This window comes from Colletes latitarsis, chromosome 2, assembly GCF_051014445.1.
Source record: "Colletes latitarsis isolate SP2378_abdomen chromosome 2, iyColLati1, whole genome shotgun sequence".
NCBI classification, from domain to species: Eukaryota; Metazoa; Arthropoda; class Insecta; order Hymenoptera; family Colletidae; genus Colletes; species Colletes latitarsis.
In genome coordinates, this window is record NC_135135.1 from 18,998,396 (window position 1) to 19,013,783 (window position 15,388).

The 15,388-nt window shown below is 48.6% G+C and overlaps 1 long non-coding RNA gene across 3 annotated transcripts in view; it reads right to left on the reverse strand.

Annotated features, from left to right (window-relative positions):
* The window catches only part of LOC143351899 (uncharacterized), a 259,623-nt gene that overhangs the window by 176,335 nt on the left and 67,900 nt on the right, over positions 1-15,388 (reverse strand). Inside the window, exon 1 of one of the 3 annotated variants that reach the window (XR_013081829.1) lies at positions 4,280-4,915. The exons of the other annotated variants lie outside the window; for them this stretch is intronic. This is a non-coding gene — a long non-coding RNA (uncharacterized LOC143351899). Of the gene's footprint in view, positions 1-4,279; positions 4,916-15,388 lie in introns of those variants that run through there. 3 annotated transcript variants of the gene reach the window in all.

The following is a 15,388-nucleotide window of genomic DNA, read 5'->3' on the forward strand; positions in this document are numbered from 1 at the left end:
TGTCTGGAGCTACCCTTGCTCGTGTGGGGCTCGCGCAATGCATCGACGCGAAGACACGAGCGCGCGGTGCGGACGACAGCTGTCAAATAAATGTTGAAAAAAATCGCTAGCCGAGCGAAATTTCGAGTGGGACGCGAACGAAGAGGGGTGCGTGCCCACCCCAGTGAAATACCCTTAGCCGCGGGGCAAAAGGCTCCGCGCAACTTTTCCACGGTTCGAACTCGTTTCGAGCGGTCGATAAGTCATCGTCTGCTTCGCGCCGCTGTCACCGACCGCGACGAATACGCTTTGTCCTTTCGTCGACGTTCCGTAAATTTATTTGTAAAAAAGAAACATTTATATTTCCGCGATTACGCGTAATCTCGTTATCTATATCGGTGAACCGGATACCACAACCAGGAGAATAAATAAAAGCAAAGATCAAACGGTTCGAAAAAAGTTATTAAATCGCGTTAAATAATTTCAATTCGATGTTAAAAGTAACAAATTTCACGGATTTAATGTTCGAAAAACGGTACTAAACACTATAACGTTCTCAGTTGGCGTTATAAATAAATGTATGCTTATCTTTCTCGCTAATTTCCGCGTAAATCGTTTTCCCTTTTCAATCCTACGCGTGTTTGTTCGCGGCACGATGGCGTAACGACCAGGGTGTCGGTACGAATGAAAAATTGTCTTTAAAATATTCTGGACTGTCGTAACATAATTGCACATCTGCGGCCGGGAACGTGGTAGCAAAGTGCAAATTACCCCCGTTGCAAAGCGAAGTACTTTGTTTGGCACTAACGAGGGGACCACGCGAAGGGTTATGCGCCGATTTTAATGAGGCCTCGCAAGTAGATAAAGACCGGTATAATATTTGACCCATATTCGGATGTTTGCTCCAACGTACAAACGATTCACGCAATTTTATTCATAATTCGCCCGCTGGTATCAAAGCACTTAAAACGTCATTATTCTTTTGAGCGATACGGTGGCTACGATCGAAGCTCTTTTTCGAGAAGTAAATAAAAATGAAAAATCCATCGCGATAGCTTCCCAGAAAGCGAGGAATATTACGCGTCTGGAGGGTGCTGAAAGCCCTTAATGGCGGACAAACCGACGGGCAACGTATTTCACGGTGTTCGTTCGAAGTCGCGGGTACGGAGGCGACCGAACCGGGAACAAGGCGTGAAGTTTATTCGCGTCTGGCTCCCGTCCAAACGTTCCCCCGAAATAAAAACGGCATAACGCTTCGTTACGTTCGCGCGGCTCGCCGGAAGAACCGGCTGGCGTTTCGAGTTTAACGAAGTAACGGAGACTAGAGGCGTCCCTCGACGGCTACGAGCCGCAGAAGGGCGGCGACGTCGTCGTCGTCCCGTGCGAGAGAGACCCCGCGCCAAGGGGGAAATTTTCGAGGGTGGTTTCGCGCGTCAATGGTTTATTAAGAAGCACTTGTTTAAAGGTAGCCCTATTTCGGATCCGACAGCCAATTCGACCGCGACGTCTGTGTCACTCGACTGTACAAATGGATGGAACGAACCGCGGTTGACGGCGTCGGCGTCGGGATCGCGGGGCCAAGGGACGGGGGATGGATCCCGTCGGCTCACCCCACGGCGATCCGTCGTGTCGGCGTAATTGAAGTTATTGCAATATTGTGTCCTGTCAACCCGGCTGTCCTCGAGCCTTCTCTTTCTCCGTCCCTCGGTGCTATCCCGTTCTTTCTCTCGAAACGACGACCGACTTCGCTCCGGCTGTGCTCCTTCGTCGCTGCTCCCGGACCCTCCCCGGGTTTCTCTCGCCGCGGTTGCGTCGTGTTTGCGGCATTGTGTAACACGGCCACGCCTGCTTTAATCTCCCGGGTTGGAGAGATAATGCCCTCCTGGATGTATTGCACGACACGGTCGCGCGAACCGTCTCTCGCGGCGGACCGCAAACGAGTCGATTAGAAACGGGACGCTCCCGGCGATGTACGGCGACTCGTCGCGACTCGTTACGAGGAAAGGTATGCGTTCAATTCTCTTTTTGCCCGACCATTTTTTACGCGGTTTCGATTTAACGCGCTTCGAAAAAAGAGAACCGATCCTACCTCTCTGCACGCGTGATGGCCGAGGCGATTTAAGTCTGTCGAGATAGCGCATCCGCCACGATTCCTCGCACCGCGGCAAAAACATAATCGCGTAACCGTCTCCGGGCAGTGCGGAATGAAGATATACAATTAATTGACCATTAGACGCGATGGGCAAAAACGCAAAGGGTAAAATATCGATGACACCAACGTCTACGATAACGGTAACGCGTTCGAGCTTGCGGATCTTCGAGAAAAGAAACGCAGGACCGGGGGCGCGTGCTATTTCTCTCCCGCGGCGGAGAGTAAATTCAATTCGGACCGTGAATAACGACTAACAAACCGCAGTTATATCGTAAAAAGCAATGCACCGGAATGAGAATTAATTCTGGCTAGCACTCCACCCATCCGGAGCCCTTTTTCTCTCATCCTCTCTCGACTCGCATGCATACGCCTTGTCCCTTTGGCACTTTGTCTCTCTGTCGTTCCTTCGACGGCCCTCTCCGTTCCAACTGGAACGGTCCCAAAATTCAATAAAGGCGGACGAGTACGAGGTCTCTCCCTCGCCACGGCTGGCTTTCGTGCGGGGTAGCGACTACGCTGGAGTTAGGAGCCCCGGAGTCATCGCGCGAGAAATAGAAGGCCAGGGGAGCGGGCGGAAAACGCGGCACGGTGCATACATTAGCGGGGACAGGGTGGAGGTATTGTCTGAACAAAGGGATCGGCTCGTACCTATCGAAAAGGCGATTAAGCGAGGATAAAGTTATATCCTACCCCTCCCCCCCAACCGTACAGTGTCGCCCTAGGTGTCGTCGATCGGTTTTGCGTTTAAATCGCTTCCCGGCTGCACGCGTGCACGCGGCCCGATCGATCGCGAAAAATGGACGATCGTGTATCAGAAGTTTGGAAATCAGAGTCTGCCCCGCGTCGTAGTGCTTTGGAGTACTCTAGTTGTACTAGCGTGGTTCGATGCAACCCATCCAAGGGTAGAATTCGAGATTTCGGTGCTGTAGCGATCGGAAATACCAGTATTATTGAGACTATAACCTCCTTGATCCAAGGGTCGTGAACGTGATCTACCCCCAGCACGTTGTTATCGGAGGGTATTAAATTCGCAGTAACTAGCTCTCTTATTCGTTATTCGAGTCATAAAGGAACAGGTTAAGGAGACTCGCCAGGCGTACGCGAACGTGATTTACCCCCGGCGCACCAGGACCAGGATCAGGACGGGGGCATTTTTGGACTCGAAATAACAAGCTCGTTATTATTCGAGGAACGCGTCCAGAAGTCCCGTCAGACGTTAGTTTTTTTTGGGTCACTCTTGCCGGTGGAATCTAATACAACTTCCGCGGGGATAGGACCCGGAGTTCGGAGACGGAAAATCGCGAAATACGGAGAGGGAAGAGCACGTGACCAGCCGCCACGTGGCAAGGAGGCGAATAATCGAGGCGGCGGTGAACGCGCAGCCGTTAAATGGCCCGTTGGAACGGCCGAACGCGAATTCTTTCGAGACCACTATGGATGACGCGATAAAGCACGCCGACCAACGCGAAATACGACCAATTAGCCCGCGTGCCAACTGTGCGATTTAAGTCTGCCGGAGGAACCGCGGCGAACGCTGCCAACCGGTGATTCGAGCCTCGTGAAGTTGGAGTTTTCTGTTGGCGCGCATATTGCACGCTCCGGCCGCTTAATCTATGGCTCCTCGTTTGTTTTGTTACGATTGGCGAGAATAGTGGCTCCTTTGGTCGCGTTTAATGTTCCAGGGGGAGGACGATTTGGCTTTTTGTTGTCGACATGAATCGTAGAACGATTATACCTGTTAACCTCCGCTGTCGGACGATCGTATTTACGGTCGGTCCGTTTCTTCGATGTTTTAATTTGATTCCCAGCCTAACATTACCAGGCTTTTAAACGCGACACCATCGGCACATTCCGCGCGGCGTATTTACACGTTTACGACACCTGATAAACGATGGGAATCGTTTATGAAAACAATTATTCGCTTGCAATTATCGAACGCGTCTTCGGATACTGCGGTCGTAAAAGCATCCCTTTCGTAATCCGGTCTACGATCAACGACCACGATACGCATTACCATAACTTAATATTTTATTATTCGTTTGTAAACCAAAGAATAAAAAGTAGTACTGGTCGCACGGAACGACGGTAGCAGAAACCTCACGGCGAGGTCGAAAAACGAAAACATACTCTTTCACGTCCTCTACTTACCACACGTGGTTGTAATCGACGCGGCGCAACATCCTTTTCACCTTCGTACATCCGCCTCCACTTCTTTCCCCCCGCGTTCCGCTCTTCCTCGTCGTTCGTGGCTCTTGTAGGCTTCCGTCTCTCTCTCCCCTCCTCGCCGTTCCGCCCCCACCCGTTGCTGGTTGACACTCCTCCCTCCCCCCCTCCCCGGTTTGGCGGGAAAGCTCTCACGGGGAGTCTGACGGTGGGGGCGGGGGGAACGAGGAACGGCGAGATCGGCGACCACGTGACCGACGTGACCGGAACCGGCGTCTCGGCGTCGTCCTCCTCGTCGGCGCGCTCGTGTTCGTGATCGTGGTCGTCGTCGTCGGCACTCGCGGTCCGCTCGATCCTCGATCGTCCCGTTCAGTCCTCCCTCGGCCCCCGCGGTTCTCCCGCTTCGATCGGACCGCTCGGAGATCACGGAGAACGCGCGACGCTGGGACTACCGCTCGATCTCGGCTCTTTTTTCGCCCGTTACCGCCCCCGGGTGAAGAGGACGCGTGCCGCGTCCGGGATTTCCTCTCATTTTCGCGAGAGGGACACTCGTCCCGCTCTCTCCGTTTCAACGAGCGCCGGTGAGAAGCGTGGTGTGCTAGCGACTGCTATCTACCGCGGAGCGAGTCGGCCGCGGGACTTTGGTATACTGGGAGTATGGTAAGTAGCTACACCCCTGCCACCGCCGCCCCTCCCTCGCTGCCGCACGCCGTTCCCTCGAACGTCCCGAACCCGCGCCGCTCCCCTCCCCGCCCGTTCACCGAGCCGATCCTCTACCCCTCCGCGCGCCTCCAGCCCTGACGTCGACATCGCTACCGACACCGCCACCACCGCCCGACCCCCCTGCACCCACCGCAACCCTGCCCAACAGACACCAAACCCCCGCGCACCGCCGCTGCGTTCGCCTCGCGGGGGCCCCAGGGACGTAACCATCCACGATTTATTTCGCGGTGTCTCCTCGAGAAATCCTTGCTTCCGGTTCGAACTTGCCCTGCGTTCTCGCTGAACGTCTCGCTAGGCGATAGTATCCTCTTTTCTTCTTCGCGGAAACAACCAGTGATATTTTCTGATAATACAGTCACCGACTCATTTTCTAACTCTACGGACGATGTATCGCGTAGAGCAACTCGAGGTGACTGGTGTTCTCGTGGAGTCAAAACACCTAGCATCGACTCGCTGTCGTTTTCCCACTAGTATTTGCTGTGACTGTTTACCTTTCGCTTTAGCACCGCTGTCATTGGTTTTCTTGACATTTTCTTGACAAGCACGCACCGTCGAAACCATAGTTCGAGGAAGGCTGATCCGGACGAACGATCCTGGTTTCTGGCGACAGAGTACGTCCAGGCACCGTGTCCAAGGGGCACGCACCTGAGCGATCGCCACCACCACCGCAGAGAGACCGGCAAACGTATAAAAGACAACGTTTGCATGCTAACATATCCATTATAATGGCGACGTTTGTTCCTGTTTCTCTTCCTCCGTCCCTTCCCTGGTCGCTCCTTTGCTCTCTCTTTCCCTGCTCGTCCTTCGTCTCTCTCCCGGCTGCTCCGTTGCATTCCGTTTCACTTCGACGCGCGCATAAATTACCGCTTTCAAATGCAAAAGTATGAATGAGATAAAGTTTTCCCCGTCCACGAGCTGTTATCCTCCCCCGCCGCGGCCCTCTTATCTAGGCCTCCCCCGCTACCGGTTCCCCGATTCTTTCTCTTTCTCCGGCGTCGGAATCGTCCGCACTCTCGGTACTCTCTCGGATTCCGTGGTTGTGGTTACGCGGCTGCAACACGAGAGGAGAGGCGAGACGGAGGGGGGTGGGTGGGTTAGTTGCGGGCGCGGGAGGCAAAGAACAGGCGGCAGACAGAGGCACGTAGCCCCCCGAGTTCTGGTGTAAGCGGCGAACTCGGAGGAGGAACCGGTAGAACGAGGAGAGAGGGCCAAGGAGAGGGCGTTTATTAGCAATTGTAATGCAAGATCGCGGAATGCATGGGATCCCCGCGATGCCTCGATACGACAGTCCCGGTACGCGTGTTCCTCGTAACACGATTCCCGGTCGCGCGAGTATCTTCGAAGGGCTTTTGTGCCGGGTCGCTTTGCCTCGTCAGCTCCTGGGATTCGGATTCCTGCGTGGCTAACCGTCCTCGAACCTCCAAAATACCGTAATGCCCATGAAAGAACAACGTTCCGAACAGACCGTTCTTGGTACTCGGAATAGACAACGCAAAATCGCCATTTTTAATCCTCCGAGGTTGAAACTGAATTACGCGTGGATATGGAGGGTCAGAATGGACGGGATATTATGTTAGCCATTTTCATCAAATCTCGAAAGTCTAGCGTTTCGATTCGAACGCAAGAAGAGAAGCGGTACCGTACTAAGTTCAAAAGGCATTAAGCCGACCAAAATTTCACGCGAAACACGTCATCAGAGGCTCGAGTATGCAAACGACAAACTTTTTCGCGATCACGCAATAGCACGAGTCTACTATCAGCAGGCGAAATTCTCGTTATGGTTTTTTGTTATTCGAAAGAAGCGAGATTCGCTGATTTTCTTTGGGGAAGGAATATAGTTACTTGTAGAAGCAAACAAAGCGGTGGTTGCAACGGGGAAAATTGTTAAACATTTTTCAACGAACGACCATTTTCGCCGCAATTCGTGCTGATGTCTTCCTGATGATAATTCGTCACCTGCGCGTAAACCTGTCTATTAAAACGCGCTTCTGCCGATGACGGGAAACGCGACGAACAAAGGGTGTTAAGGGTGTTCGATAAAACTTCAACGTACTCGTATTGCGGAGCGTAAAGAACGGGTAACAGTGTCGTCTTATTACGGTCTATCTCCGCCGTGGATCCGTCCGTTTAACTGCTGCGTTTGCCTTTTACGGTACGTGGGAACTGATTTACCGAATGTGCACGCGAAACGACTCGAATCCGCACGCACGGAACGACGTACAATGATCCGTGGATGCGACGAACGACGGTGTTGCACGTTGTAAATCGGTATCGAGAGCTCTTACCGAAAGACGAGGCAGTAAAGAATAGCTGCATAATTCGCTCAGTTCTTCTCGCCAGCATCGAACCGTCACGAGGAAGTCGTAGCTGGGGCTCGTAAATCCCAAGAAAGGACGTGGAAGCCTCGCAGTGCTAGGGTAAAAAAGGGGTAATGGCGGTCGCTCGAGCAACGATTGTACAGAAATTATAATATAATTGTTTAGAATTACATTTAGTTGCGTCTATACCTGCCAGAGAAGAAAATAAGTCAAGGAAAGTACAACGAAACGAACGCAACCGAATAAATAAAATGGACGAAACTCGAGCGTAATAAGTATGCAACTCGTGTCTCGTAATCCGTATCTCTGTCTCCCGACTGCCATTTATAGAATAATAATAATGACGGCGAGGCAACGAGGTTCCGCTAATGTCGTCACGTCAAATAGTTATAGTCATCCGGCCGCGTAATAAAAGGGTTGACGCAACGCAGCCAGCCCCGTCCCTCGGATCGTAAAGACCACCCTTTGTCGAAAATTCGCTCGAAATTGCGCACGTGCGACGGAAAATCTGGATTACCGTTCGAGACGCTCGTCTCGGAAACTGAATCCACCGAAGTTTTTCGTCCAGCGAGGCGCGATTGGAAAAAATTCCCATTCTTGAACGATCGATTCGACGCCGGTTAGCGTCTCAATTCTTATTTCGTTTTCAGGGCAAAAGCTCGCGTAGATCAATTTATAGGTAGAAACGTATTCTATTTTAACGGAATAACGTAAATAAAAATATGGGTTGGATCCTTGGCGTGCCGCTGGTGGGTTGAAAAGGTTAGGAAAAGTAATCGTGCGAGGAGCGGAGAAGAGCAACGTCGATCCGGGCAATGGATGCTCGTTCGAATCGTTTATGTTAATCAGCTGTGACGTCACCGCCACCCCCGACGCCGGCAATATCAACCCCTAACTCCGTCCGCGAGTAGCAAAACGTGCACACAGGGCGTATCATGGTCCTCCCGTAGCCACCCTCCCCCCTTGTTACCGCTCGTGCACACCCTTTGTCGACGTTAACCCGAAGTGAATGGACCTATAGCGCTATAGCGCGCTGCAGGGACGGACGGGTTTTAACTTCGGGGTGACTTACCCCGAACGTTATCTATTTTGACAGGGCGGTACGCCCGCGGTCTGTCCTGGGGTTCATGCGAACGGGGGTGTCCCGGTAATTGTGTTTTAACTGTGCTCCGTATCGTCGCGATGTCCGTCCTCTGTTTTCCGGGGATATCGCGAAATGTTTGCCAACACCGTGACCACTCTTCTTTCGTAGGAATCCTCCTACGAACTTGACTGCATCGTCGATCCCCGATTTTGGGAAGGGTGGCTTTTAGAACCTGTTCGTAGCAACGGTCTATGAAAAGAATCCGTAGCTTGGCATCCACTGCTAGAAGGCACAGGGTGTGTTTCCCTACTGGTAAATATTTTAAGGGTCGTTTCTACGGGGGAAAAAATAAGACGAGTAGCATAGAATGAAAAAAAAATAAATACGAAACCTTCTGGGCTCCCGAAACTATCGAGTCGATTCGAAAACCGTATGCAAGAGCAATTTACCGATTTCCGGTAGCTGTTTATTCTATTTCTACGGGATATTAAATCCGTTAATTTCGCATGATTTGGAAGACATAATAGCGCGGGCGGGTATTTACGGGCCGAAGCCACGGCAACGCTGCTCTGCGCGTAGCATGGGCGGAACGTATGCAATATGGCATTCAATTTGCGACGGATTCGCTGTCTGGCAACGCAAACAACCGCTATCGGGTTCCATTTAATGAACCGAGCCGTAGCCTTCGGAAGCATTTTTGCGCTGTGGGCTCGGCTTAAATTGGACCTACCCCTCTCGTTCCCCGATCCTCACCGGTCGGTTTGCTCATTTTCTATTTGCTTCCTGCGACTTACGCCCCGATGCTTCTCTTCGATGCAGAAGCTCGCAGTTTTATTCTTCCTACGGTTAGTTACGTCGACTGGACACCGGGCTCGCGTCACCGTTCAAAGCGGCGAAAGCTCTGCTCGATTCTCCCCGCCTGCGAGAAACAGAAAATTTACGAAACCCGCAAAAATTCGTCGACGGTGTCCAGGGGTTCGTGGTCGAATTTCATTCGAGAATTACTTATCAAAGGATTATCCTGTTCGAAGATTAAACATTTAATTTTGTTTAAATTAGTCATTGTAAAAATGTGTTGATTTTAATATATAAGACTCGATAACGAATGAGTAGCCTCATGATTGTGAAATATGACATCAAAAATTCATTGTACGGCAAAGGGTTAACTATAGCAGCTGATGTTACCAAATTTTTACGAAGGATAAAGTCAACTTGACCCAGGAAGAATCCTTGAAACCCTAAAAAAATATACCAAATGTCATTGCTCTACTTGAACATACAGTAAACTGACGACTACTTAAAAAATATCTGAATTACTAAAAGAAATGGCGATCGATGCTAAGCACGATGACTAACTGAGATTTGATTCATGCAGTTAGTGGTTAGCAGAGATAACTCTGTATAAACGTTGTCTTGCAAGATGATGGAAATTGTGGTAAATTGTTAGAGCAAGCAGCTATCGAGTGGTTAGCAAGAATAACTATTACCAAAATGAATTCTTGCAAGATGGTTTCTATATATTCTGATAGCAAGGGATGCTAGCAACTGTTCTTGAATGGAGATTCTCTAGGTTGGGACGATTGACAGAGTGTTTGGTGGTTGTTTCTGTCTGTAGGAAGTCGCGAGGGATTTACATCGAGGTAAATTTTTCGACAGCGACTGCTTCCTCGTCGCGATAGCCCATCGATCGAGAGAACCGCTCGTTAAAAATATTAAGGCTTAGGTGGGCAATCCTCTTAAAAAGTTCTTCGAGTCGTGGAAGGATAACGCGCGTAGACGGGACCGGGAGAGGCAAAACGGGGCACCGGTATCGGCGCCGTATCGTTCCACCGCGCAAGTGTCCGGTAAGCTAAGCGGATCCACCGTAATCCGGATTACGTATTTGCCCGGGTTCTCTGGCTGCTGCCATCTCGATCTCGTGCCAGTCGCAGCCAAAGACGTATTTGCCTTCTGGCAACGCGCCGTCTGTTGTCCGTAATCTGTTTAACGCTTCGCGACGAACGGCAGCCTGGCTCTTTTCATCGAAAACAGACTCGGACCACGGTAGCGACCGGACTACGCTGCTAAGTCGATGCGATATACACGCCCGTCTATAAGTATTAGGGCACTTATCGAAAGTGAAATAAATCTACAACGAAATATTTACCCGCGACAAGATTAGCTAACGTTCGGTGCCAGCTGCGATACTGGCTACACTTCCGAAAATACTCTTTCGAGAATTTTTAGGAAAATGATTTCAAACTTGGAAACAGGTGACTATTTTCAAAGGAACACCACACCTATGGCCAGGAAAATGTGGAAAGTTTTATCCAGGTGAACAGAGATCGGAGAAGATTTTCATCTTGGGGGATGCGCAGGGTTTCGGCATCGATCGGTAGCGATCTTTAAACAGCGCCATTAACGATTGCGTGCACAAGCCGAGGGGGTCGCGATCAAATGAATATGATGAAAGAGTGGCGGCATTAGGCGAACGTGCCGTGCATACTGATTTGCGGCTGATTGATTGGACCCCTTTCCACTCGACAACGGTGCACCACCGCTATCCCCTGTCCCCGTTCGGCTGATTCCGCCCCACGAGTGAGCCAACATCGTTGATATTATCGAGCACCCTGCTCCAGCATCACCGTACTCGCGAATATTTGACGCGTCGCGTCGCGCCACTCCGCGCCTCTCCGCGCCGACACTCAATACGCCCTGATAATTGCACGATACACCGTAAAGGGAAGCTTTTTTCCAACATTTTCCGACGAATCCCGGCTAACGTTTAACGTTCATTAACGCGCTTTATTGTCTCTCATGATCCGCCGTCGCAATTACCCGTCGAAACACGACGCCCGATTTTACTTCCGGATAAACCTCTGTTTGCCCAGTTCCGTTTTCCATCCAACGAAAACCTTTTCAAGGACACGGTTGCCCCCGTTCCCTACGAGATCGACAAGTCACTGATGGATCGAGAGAGTATACTATACGGTTGTAATTTAGATATTTTCGTAGCAAATATTCCGTGACTCCTGAATGAAAATTTTTGGGAGCTCGACATCTTCGTATCCGATTAACTTTTCCATTTTCTCCAGCGTCGTCGCTATATTTTGTCTCGAAACGCTTCATTCGAAAATTTACCTTGTCCTATCTCGCGATCATCTTTTCGTTCCAACGCCTTTGAAAACCTTCGTAGCTCGTAACTGCAAAGGTTTATCAGTCGCGCCGATGTTCTACCGGTTTTCCAATCTGGTTTCCCTAGCGGCTGCACCGCTGCAACAGCGTTATTGCACCGTTTCCGATACTATCCACCGTGCTTTTGAATCGCGTGTCGCATGCAGCATTGCTTCGTTCAACTTTTGCAAAATCGTTTTACGCGACTAATCACAACCTGTTGATTGCTAAATTACAAAACTTCGGTTTATTACCGCCGTATAATTTTATCAACGCACACCGCGGCAGATTGTGCTAGATCGTGCCAAACTCTCTCCATTAGATTGCTCGTACGTGATGTTTCTCAATGGTACTTTTTAGTAACTGCCACGAATATATTGCTACAGGCGTCGTTATAGCGAAATCGTGTCTTACACTATCGAAGAACAAACCACTATTTCTATAAATACATGCGGATGGGCAGTTGTCGATGATCGTACAGATTATCGGTACTCTATACAAGGAGTTTGATTACCTTGATTATTGCAAATACACGTTGCGTTACAACTAACACGCTCCAACTATGCTCGCGCACCCTTAGTTTTCCTCGACTCGAAAACAATTAAAGCAAGATGTCTTTTATTGCTCGCGATGGGCACACGGTTCCCCGCAGTTTAGAAGAAAGTATCGAAAGAAAAGGACAGGGGTGAGAGTTCAAGGGAGGAAAAGAGGTCGCGAAATATTTCGGTGGGAGCGAGGACGGGCGAAGCGCGCGGCTCGGTTGTCTTCATTGTCTCGAGGACGGGTTGCGCGAACTGTTGGCCTGTAACGTAATTGTTTTTGACGCGGTAATTTTACAGTGTCGTGCGTGCACACGTACGCGTGTCCACGGCGAGGGCAACGGGGCACGTCGCGATAACTGCCGTGGTTTTCCTTCTTCTCCCTCGGCTGGCGAGCCGTTCCTTTTTCGCCGTCACTCCGCGGAGCGCGACAGCCTTTCGCTGCTCGGGAGCCATCTGCCAAGTCGCGCCGAGTCCTTTCCATCGCGTCGACCAGGAACACCCCGAGCCGTTTCAACGTCTTGCTTGACGTTTTATCCGAGATGTCTTGCGTTCGCTCCACCTCTCCCCCCCATCGGGCTCGGGATGCCTTCGAGGTCGCCGCACCGGAAATTCGTCGATCCGTACGTCTGCTCGCCTTCCTTATCGAGGACCTACCCCCTGGACGAACTTCCGTCACCGATTCGTCAAACGCGACTCCATAGGTTCCTCGATCCTTTCCACTTCGATTTTCAAAAATTTCGTTCCGAGATTTATACAGGGTGTTCGGCCACCACTGGGAAAAATTTTAATGGGGGATTTTAGAGGCTAAAATAAGACGAAAATCAAGAATACCAATTTGTTGATGAAGGCTTTGTTCAACAGTTATTAACGTTTACAGTTCCGACCGTACTGAATTTTTTTCTCGAAAATGCGCAGGATTTCGGGGGTACGTCTATTCACCAAAAATGATTGTAATTGACCCCCACAGCTAACAATATTTTTTTCAGAACGATTTGAAATATTTTAATTTCGTCGAAAAATTTCACACCTTCTCGAATTTTTTTCTAGAAAATGGGTAGGATTTCGAGGGTATGTCTATTCACCAAAAATAATTGTAATTGACCCCCGCAACCGAAAATAATTTTTCCAGAACGATTTGAAATATTTTAATTTCGTCGAAAAATTTCACACCTTTTCGAATTTTTTTCTAGAAAGTGGGTAGGATTTCGGGGGTATGTCTATTCACCAAAAATGATTATAATTGACAACTGCAATCGAAAATAATTTTTTTAAAACGATTTGAAATTTTTTAATTTTGTCGAAAAATTTCACAACTTCTCGAATTTTTTTCTAGAAAGTGAGTAGGATTTTGGGGGTATGTCTATTCACCAAAAATGATTGCAATTGACCCCTACAACCGAAAATAATTTTTTTAGAACGATTTGAAATTTTTTAATTTTGTCGAAAAATTTCACAACTTCTCGAATTTTTTTCTAGAAAGTGAGTAAGATTTCGGGGGTATGTCTATTCACCAAAAATGATTATAATTGACAACTGCAATCGAAAATAATTTTTTTAAAACGATTTGAAATTTTTTAATTTTGTCGAAAAATTTCACAACTTCTCGAATTTTTTTCTAGAAAGTGAGTAGGATTTCGGGGGTATGTCTATTCACCAAAAATGATTACAATTGACCCCTGCAACCGAAAATAATTTTTTTAGAACGATTTGAAATTTTTTAATTTTGTCGAAAAATTTCACAACTTCTCGAATTTTTTTCTAGAAAGTGGGTAGGATTTCGGGAGTATGTCTATTCACCAAAAATGATTATAATTGACCCCTACAACCGAAAATAATTTTTTTAGAACGATTTGAAATTTTTTAATTTCGTCGAAAAATTTCACAACTTCTCGAATTTTTTTCTAGAAAGTGAGTAGGATTTCGGGAGTATGTCTATTCACCAAAAATGATTGCAATTGACCCCCGCAACTGAAAATAATTTTTTTAGAATTAATGACAAATTTTTTTTTTCGTCGAAAAATTTAGGCACTTACTCGAATTTTTTTCTCGAATATGGGTAGGATTTCGGGGGTATATATAATGACCAAAAATGATTGTAATTGACCACCGCAACCGAAAATAATTTTTCCAGAACGATTTGAAATTTTTGAATTTAATTGTTAATAACTTTTTAACAAAGCCTCCATCAACAAATTGGTATTCTTGATTTTCGTCTTATTTTGGCCTCTAGAATACTCTATTAAAATTTTTCCCAGGGGTGGCCGAACACCCTGTATAAGATAGGCCTAAATTTGTAGGTTTCGTTTCTTTCTTGCCGCTTTTACTGTGAGATTGTGGTCGCATTAAGGGAAAATTGAATGTCGGTAAAAGTAAAAGTAACGTTAATGGTAAACGTACGAAGCGTAAGAATAGAGTAAAACGAAAGTGAAAAGAGAGCGAGGGTGACGAGAGCGGACAAGGAGGAGCGATAACACAAAGCACATGCAGTAGGAATGCGCGAATAAAATATGTACACTATGGAAATGGAAATGGTACATGCATTCTGTCGTAGAATGTTTCTAGGACATCAACAGGCGGTTACACCAGTTCGCCTTGAAAGAACCCAAAGTGGCGACTTGTCTGAGTTTGGATAGTAAGATGTTCCAGAAGTCGACCACGGGAAGATTTAAAGGACTTCTTGTCGCGAGTCGACGCAGGGGTATTTTAAGAAGTTTAGGGCTGTCGCGGGTAGCTCGACCTACGAATCAGTTCGAAGAATAACGTTCTAACGGGTAGTAGACGAGAATATAACCTTCTATTTTCTAATCTATAATCACTACAGTCACTCTGATTTTCAGATAGCAAGATAATTTTCAATGGAAGTCCTGTGACATCCGACTTCCAAACAGTGAAGTTGATCGCAGGCGCATAGGTAGAGGGAAAATGGAAGTCACGGCCAGGTTAGGCGGAGAGAAACGTGGTCAACTTCTAAGTCGAAGGGAGAGAGAGGTACAAGCTCTCGAAAAGACAAGAAGATGCAGAAGAGAGAAACGTAACAGTACCCATCGCGGGAGAAGCTGCACCGCCCGGAGGAAGGAAAGCGGTTCGAGTCTCTGTTCCTCTCGCTCGATCGCGGTGTTCTTCGTTCCTGTCACGCATACGCACACGCGTAGCCATCATCCTCGCGATCCGAGACGTCTCTCGCAGGGAGCGTAGAAAACGAAGGGAGCCGAGAAAGAAGCTGGACTCGCCACCAGGGTTCCTCGATGGGTTCCGCGGCCGAAGATCCCCAAGT